We start from the raw sequence: 15580 nt of genomic DNA, 5'->3' as shown, positions 1-15580 counted from the left end.
ACATGCAATTCTACACATGTATTCTCAAAATATGCTTAATATTCAGCATTTGTGGACAACTATTCCAATACAGTTTTTCTTTAATTTTTCTTCTCTAAATTTTCTCTTGCAGAGAATCTCTAATTGGTTAGACACCTTTGAAGTTCGAGATATGTCATTATCACTAACTGGCATAAAATGCGACACAAAATCCTGAATTTAAAATCCCAAATGTTATAAGTTTGAACTCATCCAAAGTTCTAAAATTAATTAAATTAGGAGAGCAGCCAGAATAAGGAAGGTTTATCAGGAATATTTTAATTCAAAGGGCATTCATTTATATTAGCTCTATATCAAGCCACATCTAATTTCAGCAACAAGTGTCTAGTTTCGAGGACTTTATTTCTGTCTCAGAAGTATGGTTGTTTTTTCCTTTCCTTTCCTTTCCTTTCCTTTCCTTTCCTTTCCTTTCCTTTCCTTTCCTTTCCTTTCCTTTCCTTTCCTTTCCTTTCCTTTCCTTTCCTTTCCTTTCCTTTCCTTTCCTTTCCTTTCCTTTCCTTTCCTTTCCTTTCCTTTCCTTTCCTTTCCTTTCCTTTCCTTTCCATTTTTGTATTTCCCCCTGAAATCTAACAGAAAGCACATTCTGTGAAACAGATATCCTATTTATGTGGAAACTGACTTTGCTTCCTTTTTCTTTTTATTTTTTCTCTCCCTCTCTCTCTCTCTTTTGTGCTGTATTCACATTTTCATTTTTCAGTATGCTGCAGATTGTCATCTTTAGGTTCAGGGCTAAGGAGAACAGCATGCCTCACAACTCTCAAGGCACAATTCATTTCATACTGTCCAGCAACGTGGAGACATCATTCACTGTGTTATGCTCTTCACATGTTCAATATTACCTTTTTAAGCAGAGAAACATAATTAAAAAATCCCAACCCTTTATACTTTTGCATGCAGTCCTGCTGCAGAGAGGCTTATTATGGCAAATTCTGGATTGCAGTGCTGAGGTTGCACAGGCTGTGGACACTGCATAGAGCCTGAAATGTGTAGAAGGAGATGGGAAAGCAGTAAGTATCCAAGTGCTATTTCTAAGAAATAGCGTTATTTACAATTTGATGTTTATACTATACAAGAAAGAGTCACAGCAGAAAATCCCCCAAATAATTATTGAGGTCCTGGTTTTGGGTGAAGAGTCCCCATGAACGTCCTGGCTTTTTATTCAACAGTCAGTTTTTTTGTGTTTTTGATCACCCTGTTTTCATGAATTATTCTCATTCACCTTCTACAATTTCTCAATATTTCTTTCTATAAAAACTTAGAGGTTCTCTGCAAACCCCTGCCAGCCTTGCTGCTCACCTGAGAGTTTGAGGTGGTGGGGAAAAAAGCAGCATAGGCAAAGTGTGACAAAGGTAGTAGTATTTTTCATTTCCAAAATACTCCAGAGCTGAATTTCCCCCGTGGTTCCCAAACGGTGCTTTCTAGAGTGGGGCCAGAGTGCAGCAGTGTAGGACTGTCCCTGGGTCTCCATGAGCAGGGTTGTAAAACATCTTGGTGGTAGGAGCAATGCTGAGAGGTTTGGTTCTGGGCTTTGGATATTTTGATGTTATTTGCAGTTGAATGCAAAGTTGTAAAAGCAACCAGAGTGGAGTGGAGTGATCACTATGGCAATGTCAACAGCTTTCCAAGGGAGAAGGAAGGCTGGTTGGAGTGGTGAAGGAAAGTTTGGTTTGGTTGGGGCTGAGCTTTTCACTCATCTGCATATATTTGCCCCTCTTTTTCAAATTTTGACCTCGTAAATAGTGAAGTACTATAAAATAAGGATATTTTCTTAAGAACTATTGACTAAAGCAAGAAGGGGTGAAACCAGAGGACTAGGTCAGATATGGCAGTCAGATATACAGCAGTTTTATGTCAGAAAACATTATAATAATCATGGAATATACAATTGCTGTGCTGACAAAAACAAAAAAGTGCTTCTCATCTAAACAAATTCATTTGATTTATTGTGTTTTATATGCATGTTGTATTTAATATTTCCATCTCCCTTAAACACTCCATGGCTTTCCAAGAGTGTTGGAGAACTACAAGGCCACGTTTTTGGCATTGTGAATGACCTCATTATTAATCAGAAAACATCTGGGCAGGCAAAGTGGTGTGTGTATGTTCAAAGAGCTGTGGATGGATTAGTAGCCCTTGCACACAGAGACCATCAGATTGTGTATCTTGCTTGGAAAAAGTCCTAGCGGGTTCTTGACTCCAGGTTTTGCAGTCATTTCTCTGTGAGCTGCACCATGTATAGCAGTCTAATTTGGCCCATACCTTAGGGGCTGGCTGTGGTACCAACAGTGAGGCCAGGGCAGATGAGGATGCCAAGTCCTAACTGTGATGAAGAAGATAACTCATGTCCATTCCTTACCTGTGTCTGTAAGCCCTGTGATTCCAGCAGATCAGTTTAAGCATTCTTGGAGTCTCTCCCACAGTGCAAGTATTTTTCCTTTGTTCTGAGTTGCTGAGTGTATGCTCAGGTTGACATATCCTGCAGAGATTTGTATTAAACTTTCATATTGCATTTTCAACAAAGACCCCACAATTTTCTCAGTACACATCAGTAGAGAAGATATGTAATAAAAATCAGACAAGTGTACTTATTTTCCAGAATATAGACACTACCCTACCATTATGCTTTTTACATTTAACAGTATAAACAACAATTTAGTTTGCCCTTAATGTCCTAAATATGCTTAGATCCATCATGGTCAAAATTGAAGGGCAAGGCAAAAGGACAAAGAAAAGATGTTAAATGTTCCATAGAAATAACCCAAAATACACTTCTAATAGCATAAGCACATTGTTTAAAAAATGAACAAGTAATGGTACAGGAAAGGGTGTGTATTTATGGTGTCATACACTGTGGAAACAAAGCCAGACTGTCTTTGATGTTGTTTACACATGAATAGAAAAAAATAAAAGAAGTCTCTTTGTATTACAAGACTTCCCCCCAACCCTCTTTGTACAAGAGGAGGAGAAACACCCTGCACTGGTTGCCTTGAGGAAGGAAAGTCATGCAAGTGGCAAGTAGGCATCACTGCTACAAGAACAGGCATAAGAGAATTGGAGTCTTTTGAGCTACACTGCAAGTTGCATGTTCAAAAGTTGAAAAGACAGATTTTTTATTTTTTTTTGTCTGTATGTGAACTTTTGCCTACACACAGAAGCTATTGCAGAATAAGACTGTGACTGAAGTTAAAGCTGAACACATCCTCTACAGTAACTTTTTAGTTGGATGTTTTTATTTTGCTCTTCCAGTGCCTATTGCAGAGTAGCTTCGTTAGCTTGGCAAGAAGGCTGTGTCCATGTTGATAACAAGTTGGGGAAGCTGTTTCTGAAGAGTTATTCTGGGTCCAGACCCATATTAGAGCATTTCATGTTAATCAAGCACCAAAGAAAATAATAAAAAAGCAAGTTGAATATAAGCAAGAGGATAGGCTTAAGACCAAAGCTAGCTTTCTTGGCACAAAGTAGAGCAGAAAACTAGGGCCACAGGTTTTACTGTTGTCTTCTTTGCTTCTCCTCACTCTACCAGAGAAGGGGCTCCTTAGTGTGGATGGCACTGGAGTGTACTTCTCCACACCATGAAACAAATAGTGCACATGGCCCTGATTTCCCAGGCTGGGTTCGTGAGGAATGGGGCTGCTGATTTGTTTGACTCTGATAGCTGTCACATCACTTCATGATGGAGAGTTAAAAGAGACAGTGAATGACAAAAGGCAAATGAAGAGTAAGTCAAGAGAACTGTGTGCAGGGGGCTGTAGTAACGAGAGCAGTCATGCGGCATACCTAGAAATGGAGCAGATGTGTAGATTGAGATGTGAGTTGATGGGGTATGGTAGGTAAGTAAGATAAGAGCCAGCACTGAGGAAGTCTTTGACTACATCAGATATCTATTTTACCACTTATCATCACACAACTGCTCTGCTTTTAAGCAAATGATTACATCTGTAATGATTAAATGATTACATCTTACTACAGTTGTTATTTCAGTTATTAAATATATAATATTGCTGAATACAATTTATATTCCTATGGTTTCCATTTGCCCTGTCAGTCTTAGGTCACATGCTATCCTGTTATAATTTGTATCATAGCTACTCTGGCTATGGGATGTATTCCTTGTGTTGGCTAATTTGAAGTATAAAATTCTGCCCCACCCAAATTATACTTTTATCTTCAATTGTTATTAGCTAGGAAAATAGGTAAAATGCATATGAATGAGGCCAAAAGTTAATTTTTGGTCTAGTTTATTTTTTTCATAGATTAGGTAATGCTTGTACTTTTTTATCATTATGAAACCCAAAGTCCAGATATAACTCCCTTCTTTTACAAGATATTTTACATATCTTGGTAAGATATTTAAAAGATATTTTCAGTCTTGCCTCAGCTCAGAAGTCTACTGCTGTATTGAGCTGTATTGAGATTGAACAGTCATTTTGTGTATTTTTAAGACATTGAAATATAATGATGATTTAAGTAAGAATGTTTCCTCATGCTTTTATATATAAATGCTCAATATAATGCAGGAGTACAAATATGTTTAATACTATTTTTTGAATAAAAGGTTTGAACTTTGTATAGTCAACCTATCAAAAAAATGTATAAATTATACAAGAAAAAAAAACCTTTTTTGCCTTTTTTTTTTTTTTTTTTTCACTGGGAAGTGGAGCAGTTAATATTCAACATGAAATGTCTAATCTTTAAATACATTATAATCTAACTGCTTAGGATAATTTTTGCTTTAATACCTTAAGAGTCTGCAAAGCCTGAAGGATGGGATTATTAAAATGGAATTTTAATGTCAAAATTATCAGAGAAGAGAACATATTGCTAGTGTTCATAAAAAAATGTATTCAATTTCTGTTTGATTTGTTCAAATAAGAGATGAGAATATATTTGATTATGGCTAGTAAGTATTCTGAAAGTTGATCAGATGACTGCAGGTCATTGCAACATAAGTGCTGTCAACTATGGGGATTAGTATATTTAAGACATTGAAATATGTGGTAACATATAAACATACCTGGTTTAATGACTCAGTTATATTCCATGAATATTATGCATAGGGAGAAAGAATCAGGAATAAAAATCATATAGTTACCACACTGCCCAACCATTAAAAAAAAAAAAAAAAAAAAAAACAGAAAAAAAGAAAGAAAGCCTTACTGTATCTTGCAATCGTATACAAAAATCTCTAACTTGCTTAGAATGTGAACTGTAAGTTCACATCCCCATCTCTCAGAACTACTACTGGGCTAGTCCTCAAGAGCACAATCCAAGCTCCCTATGGCTGTGATAATTAGTCAAATTTTAGATTTTCCTAATCAAATGAAAATTGGCTCTGAATAGTAATATACATGTTCAAAGTCTCTCACCTGCCTTCCCCAAATTCATTAAAAAACAAACAAACAAACAGAGCTCTCAAGTGCCTGTATATTGCCATGGACATACTGACAATTACTCCTTTCTACTAAAGGTAGTGTGTCAACAGAGAAAAGTTAATCACTTCCCAGAACATTTCTGCTGATGGTGTTGTAAGGTCTCTGAAGATCAGTACAATTTTGTCACTTCTTGCTACATTATTGTGTAGATCTTTTGCCTTGGAATGGCCATAGAAGCCTAGAAGTTGCAGCTCCAATAAACTATTCTGAGTTGCCTTTTGGAGCTGTGTTCTGACAAATATTTCATTTGAAATATTTGTCTGTCCAGTGGCTACCAGGAAGGCATATAAAAGCGATCTAACTCAAGATTAAGAGGGAAGGATTAACCTTGTGTAAATGCAGTGTTTTAGAGACAAGTGCTTTAAGTGATTTGGAAACCTGACTGAATCCAATAGTTGTAGTGACAGTTTTATTTCATTTTGGAAGAGGTGAAATTGATTGTCTGGAATTAGTGTAATAGTGTACACGTTAACAAGGTAAAAATAATTATTCGAAAGTCACCTGCTGTGTTCACAGGCTTCTCATGTGATAAACTGTATAGCGTGGATGCAAATTTGACATGCTTCAAGATGGAAAGCAAGAGTGAGGAATGCATGTTTTACTTGTGTAGAAACATGGGAAAAGAGAAAAGTGAGTCCTGGTCAAAAATGAATTCATCTGATCAGTCATCTGATCAAAAATGAAATTTAGAAGTTTGTCTGCAAGGGAAATGTGCTGTCACTGTGGTTTTGTTTTTATCTCAGCAGCACTGAACAGATACTTTAGAGAGAGAAAAATGATTTTATAACTATTAATTAAGCTATCAAAGTCACTTTCATATTCATAAATCCTTTTCTATTTGTCATGAACAGATACACACAGTTTTCATAAAAACATTCAGAGGAAGTGACCATATAAAAACAAAAGTATTACAGATTTACAAACACAAAGCGAAGACAAAATAATTTGTGTAAATCAATTATTTTTTTTCTAAAAAAAGTTGCATCATGAATAATATATCTGGATCATTTCTATAACCATTTTTATATTGGAAAGGATTTATTTATATTGGGGCACAATCCATCTTACAATGAATAGTTGAAGACTAATGGAACAAAAGAAAATGTATGAATAACCCAGAGGTTTCAATATATTTATATAAAGTATTCAAACAATTTCAAATAACACCTGAACTTGTAAAAAATCAACATCTGTTCATGGATTATTCATGAATCAGAATGGTAAAATTTCTTCAATAAAAATAGTCTTCAATGAATAGTTACTGCTGAAAAGTAGGACTCATGCAACAGAAATTTCAGCTTTAAGACTTTCAAGCAGTTCAGATTTATTAACACTAAAATTATCCTCTTGTATACAAATTGCCTCACCAAGCTAACTAATATAAAAAAAAAAAAAAAGTAAAAACAAAACAACAAAAAAAAGTACAACAATAACAAGATAGCATTTAACTATGCCAATTTAGGTAATTGTGTTTTGTTTGTTACTTTGTTTGTTTGTTTTCCACAAAGTATATATTTGGAGTGCATCTGTAACCGTGTTTGTCAATTTGTGAAGAGGGATTATCCCTGTAGCAATATAAACTTTTATTTCTATGTTAGCAAATACCTACAATAAGTTCATACATAATGACTTACAACTATTAATAGAAACTACAATAAGAAATCAATAGTCATTCAAACCTACGACTATAATTTTTACCCAACTGAGAGAGAGGTAGGAAGCTATGCTATGGTTCAGCATAAAGACATAAAAACACAGTAGGTATCATTTTCAGAACAATGCACATTTTTAATTTATGAATGTTCTTTTATATACTTGTATATACAGTCACTTTTTTTTTTTTTTTTTGCCTTTTTTCCTCCAGTGCTACATAATTATAACTTGCAAAATGTAAATATTTATGAATTCACAGGATGTTCGCTGGAAGAGAAGAATGTTATACTTGCAGATTTTTCTTGTACTTGCAGGATTCACATAATATTATTTGCCATCATGATGTACTGAAAAATGCAAAAAAAATATAATATTCTACATTTGACTTTTTCTAAAAAATACCATCTGGTGTTATTTTTTGAGAGCTGGAGATTAGCTCTGTAATTGCTTATAGTTAGAGATAGACATTACTACATTTATTGACAATTTTATTCTCTACAATAATCTTACATTTAAATAGTGACTTTGTTCCTGAAGGATGCCAAAGTGATTAAACTGATATTCAAACTCTTTGGATCACATCACCCACAACTGAAATGCAGCCATCTCTGGGGTGAAATATTGCAGCTGTTTAACAGCGCTCAACAGCACTGTATAACAGCTTTGAAAATGAAGAATACCTTATTCAAATGAAAAAGGGGACATTTAGGTAGGCAAAATAATTATCCAACTTGGTATTTGGCCAGGATGTTAGAGCTCACAGGTCTATGCTCAGAAAAACTTACATGTATACTGAATTCTTAATAACTACAATTAGTCAGAACCTGCCGCTTATCTCAGAGAATGTATTGCCCACATGAAGTCCTGTGGCACTGTTCAGAGCTGACCACGGCTGCAGCACTGTGCACAGACCATAAAAAACACATCATGGGTGACTTGCATCTTTCTTCTCCACCTGGATTTTGTACACCAACCCTTTTGAACCTCTCCTTGTATAGAACTCCATCATGGTGTCTGTGAGGGTTTGGAGGCTATAAGAGGACCTCAGATCACATTGCTTACCAAAATGGACCTTGGAGGTTATTTTTTTAACCTGACCAAACTCTGAATTCTCATTCATTCAAAGATGCGTGCAGCATCTTTGACCACATTTCATTACACTTCAGAATTGTACCTGAACTCCATTTAAGCACAGTAGTCAATGCCATTCTAGATACTTCTGTTGGCTTTCACATTTTTCAAGGAGATAGCGACTGTGAACTACTTACTCACCACACTGCCTTGCTATTCTGGGTCGACTATTCTTTGTTTTAGTTGGTATATCCAAGCTGGACAAATATTTCAGCAGATATTTTCTTCCACAGAGTTCTGCTAAAACTGTCGATGACATTAAACTTTCATCATACATCTACTGCTCGTGAATTAAATGGGCAGCAGTTGAAATGCGAACTTCAACTGTCAATCTCAGTGTAACAATACGTTTAACTTGGTACATCACCAACACTGAAAGAAAACACTTGTCAAAGTTGAAAGCAAGCAACTCTTTGGTAAGTCATCTGCCTCCACATAAGCTTCTGTGCTCGTTTATGCCAAAAGTTCCTCCTCACCCACAGTTGCCAACCACAGTATATTTTTGCACCACTCTTCTGTTTGTCATCTACAGTGCTTATTGATGTGCAATTACATCAAACCACATGCAGCAAGACTGTGCTCTTTCTCATTACCCAGTTGTCAGAGATGATCAAAATATCACGCCTGTGGATTTCTTCAGTTCATGTGAGGCAAACCTTCCACTGAGCTTTCTCCAGTTGGAGGTGTCACATAATGGAACAACGTGGAATAATAGGTCCTCATCATATTGCCAGACAAATTCCTCTTGACTAATTTATAATTTTACCAGTTCCACATTTAGCTTGTTTTTAATGTCTTGTTGAACAGACTCCAGACTACCTAACTTAAGTGTTTCTCTGGACTTCACAGAAAGAATCAATACTGTCAGTATGAATAAGTGTAGATGACATTGAACATGGAAGGAAAGCATCCTCTCAAGAGAGCTCTGTGAACATTGAAAACTGTCAGTGAAACCTCTGCTCCTGGCTTTGCAATTTTTGTGATTGAGATGAGAAGAACACTCTATGGAAAATGACTGGGTGTTGAAACTGGATACTTGGGAATTAGTCATGAGTAATCATGGGTATCTACAGTGAAATTTGTTAGTAAAACTTCTCAATTAAAGGTTTTTCATCCAAACTGCTAATTAATAAAAACTAATATTTTCTGTGGGAAAGCATTGTGAAAAAAATTACCAACTTGCAGAAGTTTTGAGAAATTACATTTTAAAAAATCCTGTTTACATTTTTCTAAGTAAAAAAAAAAATAAATCAGTTTTTGAAATGGAAAGCTAGGTGATTTTCATTAGTGGGAATTTAGAGTAGATGTCACCTATGTCACAGTTCATCTTCTAATCTTTAAAATTATGGAAAGGATAACTTCTCAAAGATATTATTTTATCGTATAGAATTATTAAGGTGTATGTTAGTTAAATTAATTGACGTAAAATACATGAACCTTTGTGTAGAAATTCACTTGAAAATGATTCTGTAAAATGTTTGGATGACCACCTTTTGCAACTACCATCCTTCTCCATCTGGAATGCCTGAAGTTTTTCAGATCCAAAAGGGTCTTTTCTCTCCTCGTTTAGAAGATGCATCCTATATGCTTCATATTTAAAATCTTGAGGCATTGAACTTGCTTCTTTGTTGGTCTAATGAAGACTAATATCTATTTTCATCAAGAATTAGGGAATGTGTAGCAGTTGATGTCACAAAAATTAGTAAAATCTCTAATATCTCAGCATCTCACTATCATGAGATAACTAATCCAAAACATGAAAACTGTTATTTTTCTTGAGGTTATTTATGGCTGGGACTGTCCAGAAATCTCAATTTTTACTTAAGTGGTTGGCATTGTACACTAATCCATTTCACTGAAACAGTTTCTTTAAAGAAAATTCTGTAGTAGTAGTTGTTGCTTGTTTGTTTGTTTTAGGTGTGTAATGCTCAAAGCTGTTTCAGAAACCTTTAGAAGTGTTTGTATGTTTACTTCTTCTTTTTGAAGTAAAAACTTCCTTGAAAATTTTCAGGTTTTCTGTTTGCAGAAAACCAAACAAAATCAAAGTGATATATATATATACATATATATATTTAAGAAAAATCATACAAAATGTGATCACATTTTATGATTTATTTGTGCCAAACTGATACCAATATTTTTGACCTATTATATGTGGCAATAATGTGCTTACTCTTGGCTTCTTTAGCTAACAACACATCCATAAACATGAAGACCTCAAACTTCAAACACAGTGATTTGAGAACAGAAAGGCACAATCATCTCTGAGCCAAAACTGAAGATCTGTTTGATAATGTGAATTCATTCTCTTTGCTGCTGAGACAACAGTTGCATGAATTTAAGATTCATGACTAAACACTTCCAAGCATATCAACACTGAAACTTTTCTCTCACTCTTACTTTATTTTTTGATGTTTTTAAAGAAAAATACTTCAAATGTTTCTTTTTGATATCCACTTTCACACAGCCCTACTTCATCCTTCTATTCCAGAACAAAATTTACTGTTCTTGCACAGATCCTTACACACACCTTGGTACTGTTTACTCATGCATAACATGTTAGACCAAGTTTCTAAGTTTTTAATCTTCTTGATAAAGTATTAATCTTTGATAGAATGCGAAAGTACAAAAGGGAATTATGAAGTCGTATGGGGAAAAAAAGATTTACTGATGTGATTCTGAGTCAGTTTTTCTTACTGCAGCTGGAATTCTTCTTGAAGAGGGTTTGAGTGTTTGCATGCTAAAAGCCTGGTGGAGCTGCAGGAAGGCTCCGCAATGCCAGGCACTGAAAAGCAGAATATATAGCATCCACATCGACCAGGTTTTACGTCTTTCCTGTGACATGTGTCTGCTTTCAGGAAAAAAGTTTTTTTTTCTTTTTTTTTTTTTTTTTTCCCCCTTCTGGTAAGAAAAGCTCCTATGTGAGAGAAAGCTCCTATGTGTTGTAGAAACCAGGTTGTTGAGCAATTCACTTTGTTCATGGTCATTGTCTTTGGAGTACTACCTGTCCAGCATCTGCTCTGTGTAGAAGGGATTTTGCAGAGGAGGAGGCTCCATTGTTGACTTCTGGGGACTCTTCTACCCTGCTCAGCTTTGTATAGCATCTGCAGTGGTGATGCTTCAGTCTTTCTAACCTATATAGCATTAAGCTTCTATAATAATAAAAAAATAAATGATTAAAAATAATAATAAAGATTTTTATTATTCTAGAACTAAACCAAACCAACTGATAAGTCACTTCCTTTTTATTTACTTATTCTTTTTTTTTTTTTTTTCTCCACCCATTCCCTTAGCTACTCTTACCCCTTAATAATTATCATTATGGAAGTTTGTAAAAAGAGCACTTTATCTGCAACTATATCATAGATAGAGCTGTACAATCTTTTTTCATTTGTTTTCTGACAATTAAAAAGAGGCATTTGTAATGTTCACTTTAAGACTATTTAAAATGAATATTTTGGAGGTATAAAAGTAAACAATAATTTCAGGGCAAATGAAAAATGTCATTCCACTCAAAATGAATGTTCTCATTTATGATGGGAGAATTTCTTTGAAAGCTTTTTCTACATACATTTGAATAATATTTTGAAAGAGTTGTCATTCTAAATTGAAAGAAAAAAAAGTCTTCCTGTTTGATATAGAAATGGTTTAGACTTCATGCTGAAAAGACTTCAGGAAAACCTGGGAAAGTGATTTTCTAAGGCAAATGGTTATATTTCCCAGTTGACATAGGGTAGTCATATTGTATACTTTGATTAAAATATAAGATGTGTCTGAAATTTAGGATCATATTATATGAGTTTATTTTTATTTATATATTATTATTTTTTTTTTGAAATCTAATTAGCCTTTTATCTGCAAGCTTTCTCCTGGTGGATTGGAAGACAAGATGCCTCCTAAAGCAGTATTTAATGGGTGTGTTTGCTTCGTACTGCTAATCAGCAGTAAACATGTTTATGGTAAACATAAACAGGTAACAATTGAAAATATACATGTAGGGCAGATCTGCTGAATCATTGGCCATTTGCCAGTCTCCTTGGGGAACAGAAGGGAGATTCTATAGGCCATAGTCAAGCTGCAGATGTGACTGTATGAATCTTCACGACATCAGTAAAAGGGCAGGATGACTACTGGGAGCCAAATTATGATATGTGCTTGTTTTAGACATTACTAGTAATTTGAATTCAACTATTTCTTGGAGCCTAATGGTGAAGAAAAGGCCTTGGTAATATCACCCTGTGGAAAAGATACTGAGCTGACATACTATATCCAGATTTGAAACGTTTGTATTTTTTTAAATTATGAAAAAGTCACTTTGTGTGAATTTACAATGTTTAAAAAGAGTAAACAGTTTTTGTGACTTTTTGTTATTGTTTTATATTTGCATTATTCCACCATACATTGATTTTATTTATCACTGATATATTTGAGCTAAAAGGCAGTGTTGCCACAGAAAAACAAATGAATTTAAACAGATCATGAACATGCTGCAGGTGAAGTAGAAAGCTTTTAAACATTAGAAAGATAAGTTTCCAAAATAATCTTCCTATGAGGGCAAAGCATGCCTATAAAGTAGACTGGGATCACTTTAGGAAAGCACTTATGAACCAAATATAACACCGTGAAGGACTTGATGAACTGGCAGACCCCTTTTTGTCTCGTCACTTATGAAAAGAGGTTCTAGATGAAGGAAGTGTAGCAATTATCTGATGTGTTTGTGGAAATGAGTACATTAGTGTAAAGAGAAATATTGAATCCAACAATTGCACTTAGGAACTTCATGCCAATGTACATGTAAGTGGTTGGCGGTTCTTCCATTGGTGGCATGGTACAGGTATAATCTGACAAAACATCCAGACATTTCTGCTGCTATTGTATGTGCAGTAATCCATGGGGAGCTGTCTGTAAACTTGGAACTATCCAGACATGGAATTTTTTGTTGCCTCAAGGTTTCTAGTTATAGCAAGTACTTCTCAGAACAGTGAGTGTACTAGAAATGTTTAAGGACTTTACTACATTGGTGTTAGTTGCTGAATTTAAACCCAATTTTGAACTCTGAAATGTTTTTCTAATGCATTGTGGCCCTACAAATCCATATTTGGATGACTGTTGTCAGCTGAAATAAATGTGTAGTAGAAAAGCAAAATTCTGATGTAGTTGTAAAGTATGTCTCTAGTTTAAATCTCACCACATAACTTCCTGTACCTGCTGGGTTACAATATTGCTGTCAGTTGAGAAATGCAGACAACTGTTCCCTTCCCTGCAGGTGCCCGGCAAGTGAGTAATCTATAAGTACCCAGGGGTAGCTCCAGATGGCTCATATCTCGCTACCTTGCTGCACCTCCACCTTTCTGCTAAGTCTTTTTAGGCTTTAAATACTTGTTGGCACTCTTTAGTGGGCAGAAATACTGTGTGCATTTCAGAGTCTGATGCTGAATAGCTTTTCCATTTTACCCTGCCTTTTTCTACAAAGAATTTGAATCTGTTTGTTCAGATCTTTTAGTTAGAATGAATAAGTAAGCCCCAGAATAAGCACAGGCAGAGTATGGGAGTCATACTTTCTACAGAGGGAGAAATATTTCTAGATGGACTCATTTGCACATATTGGGTGGCTGTGTCTTGTTTTAATTGTAAAATGACAACACCTACATGAGTAGTCTCTATTTTGGGACATGGATATGACTGTCTGTGTTTTAGAGTTCCAAACCTGAACTGAAATGTAGGAAATGTAGAGTAGGACATAGTCCTGATCTAGACTTTGTTCATGTTCATTTGTGAATTACAACTTAGCTAACTTGTTAGTGTTATGATTAGGAGACAAAATGTAAATTATTTTTCAGTGAAGATATCTATTTTATATCTTCTAACAGAAAATTTTTGTTTGGCCCTCCAAATGATTTTCCACCAGGAAAGATGAAAAAGGCAGCTCTCCACCTGTCCATTCAAAAACCTCTGTGTGAGAGATAGTGGAGCTGAAGGACCCTGCTAGGAGGGAATCCCAACTGAGGGACCCCCATGGAAGGAAGGTGCCTGGTGGCCCCAGCTCTGGTCTCCAGGTCAAACATCTAGTTGCTCATCAGCAGAGTAGCTGGAGAAGTTGCATTTCCACAGAAACTTGCTGCAGATTTCGGTTGTAACATACTGAGAAACCTGATGACTTGGTATCTTACTTAAAAACTTAAAAAAACTTAAAAGGTTGATCAGAGTCTTCCAAGACAGCCAAAAATTTCTGAAGCCAGTTCATTGTGAGTATATACTATGGTTGCTTAGTGTAAATGTATTTACCACAGTAGCAAACTATTGTGACATGTGAGTGTGTTTAATGTGTAGAAAATGTGCACAGTGTCTTTCAATCTAAGTAGTTTTTCCCTGTTTGTCCAGTTGGATCAGTGCAGTTGAACTTGTGTCTGGGCAGAGTGCCACTGAGCTTGGTGGTGTTCTGCGTGGAACTTTATGAGAAAACTGACCAATGTTAAATATTTCATTTTCATATCCTCACTTCCTTTGCATTTGACCGCTACCTAACTCAATGGCTCTTTAGTCTTACAATCTGAGCAGTTCTGGAATGCAATAAAGGAATACAAGAAGAGAAGAAGTTTGCATAAAATCAGATTTTCCAGGGTAGCATCTCACTGTGAGTTGTTAATCACACTGGTCAGTGGTATTTGTTTCATACATGAATAGGATGTCTTGGAAATTATTAAAGTGTGGCAAATTTAGGAGACTCTCCAGAATCACTTATGTAGCAGTTATAGGTAAAATAACATAAAAACGTTAAGATTCAGTACTGTCTCCTACAGGAGCTGTTTATATTTGCATTTTGTAGCATCTTTACTTCAGTAAGACTTCACATGGGTTTCTTACTCTGCATCAAGATCAGCTAAAATGCATATCTGTTTAACTCATTATTTGTATCATTGTCTAGACTTGGCTTTATTCACACGGTGTTGGCTTTGAAAACAAAAATCCAGCCCAGTATCACCATGTTCCCGTGTGTGGCTTAAGGAATTACATCTTCTGCCTTTTGAGAGTGTAAAATTATAGTTGTATAAAATCACCTAGCAGTTCCTTACCATGAGTGCATTTTATTACCAATTTTAGATAGAGCCATGAGGTAACACCTAAAAAGGTCACAGTGCAAATGCATGTGTAGAATTTAAACGAGAACTTACTCTTTCTCCAATAAACACACACCGGATGCAAAAGAGGAATTGGAACATTTTCAGAATGCAGCTCAGGCCAACCCGACCCTCATCAGGGACTGTTTCAAAGATTAGTTTCTGATGTCCATAGAAACATATTGTGTGAGCCTGTTTTTAGATAAT

The sequence above is a fragment of the Netta rufina genome (genome assembly GCF_964035555.1).
Source record: "Netta rufina genome assembly, chromosome: 6".
NCBI lineage: Eukaryota > Metazoa > Chordata > Aves > Anseriformes > Anatidae > Netta > Netta rufina.
The sequence above is the reverse complement of the archived record's forward strand: the minus strand, read 5'-3'. Positions refer to the sequence as shown.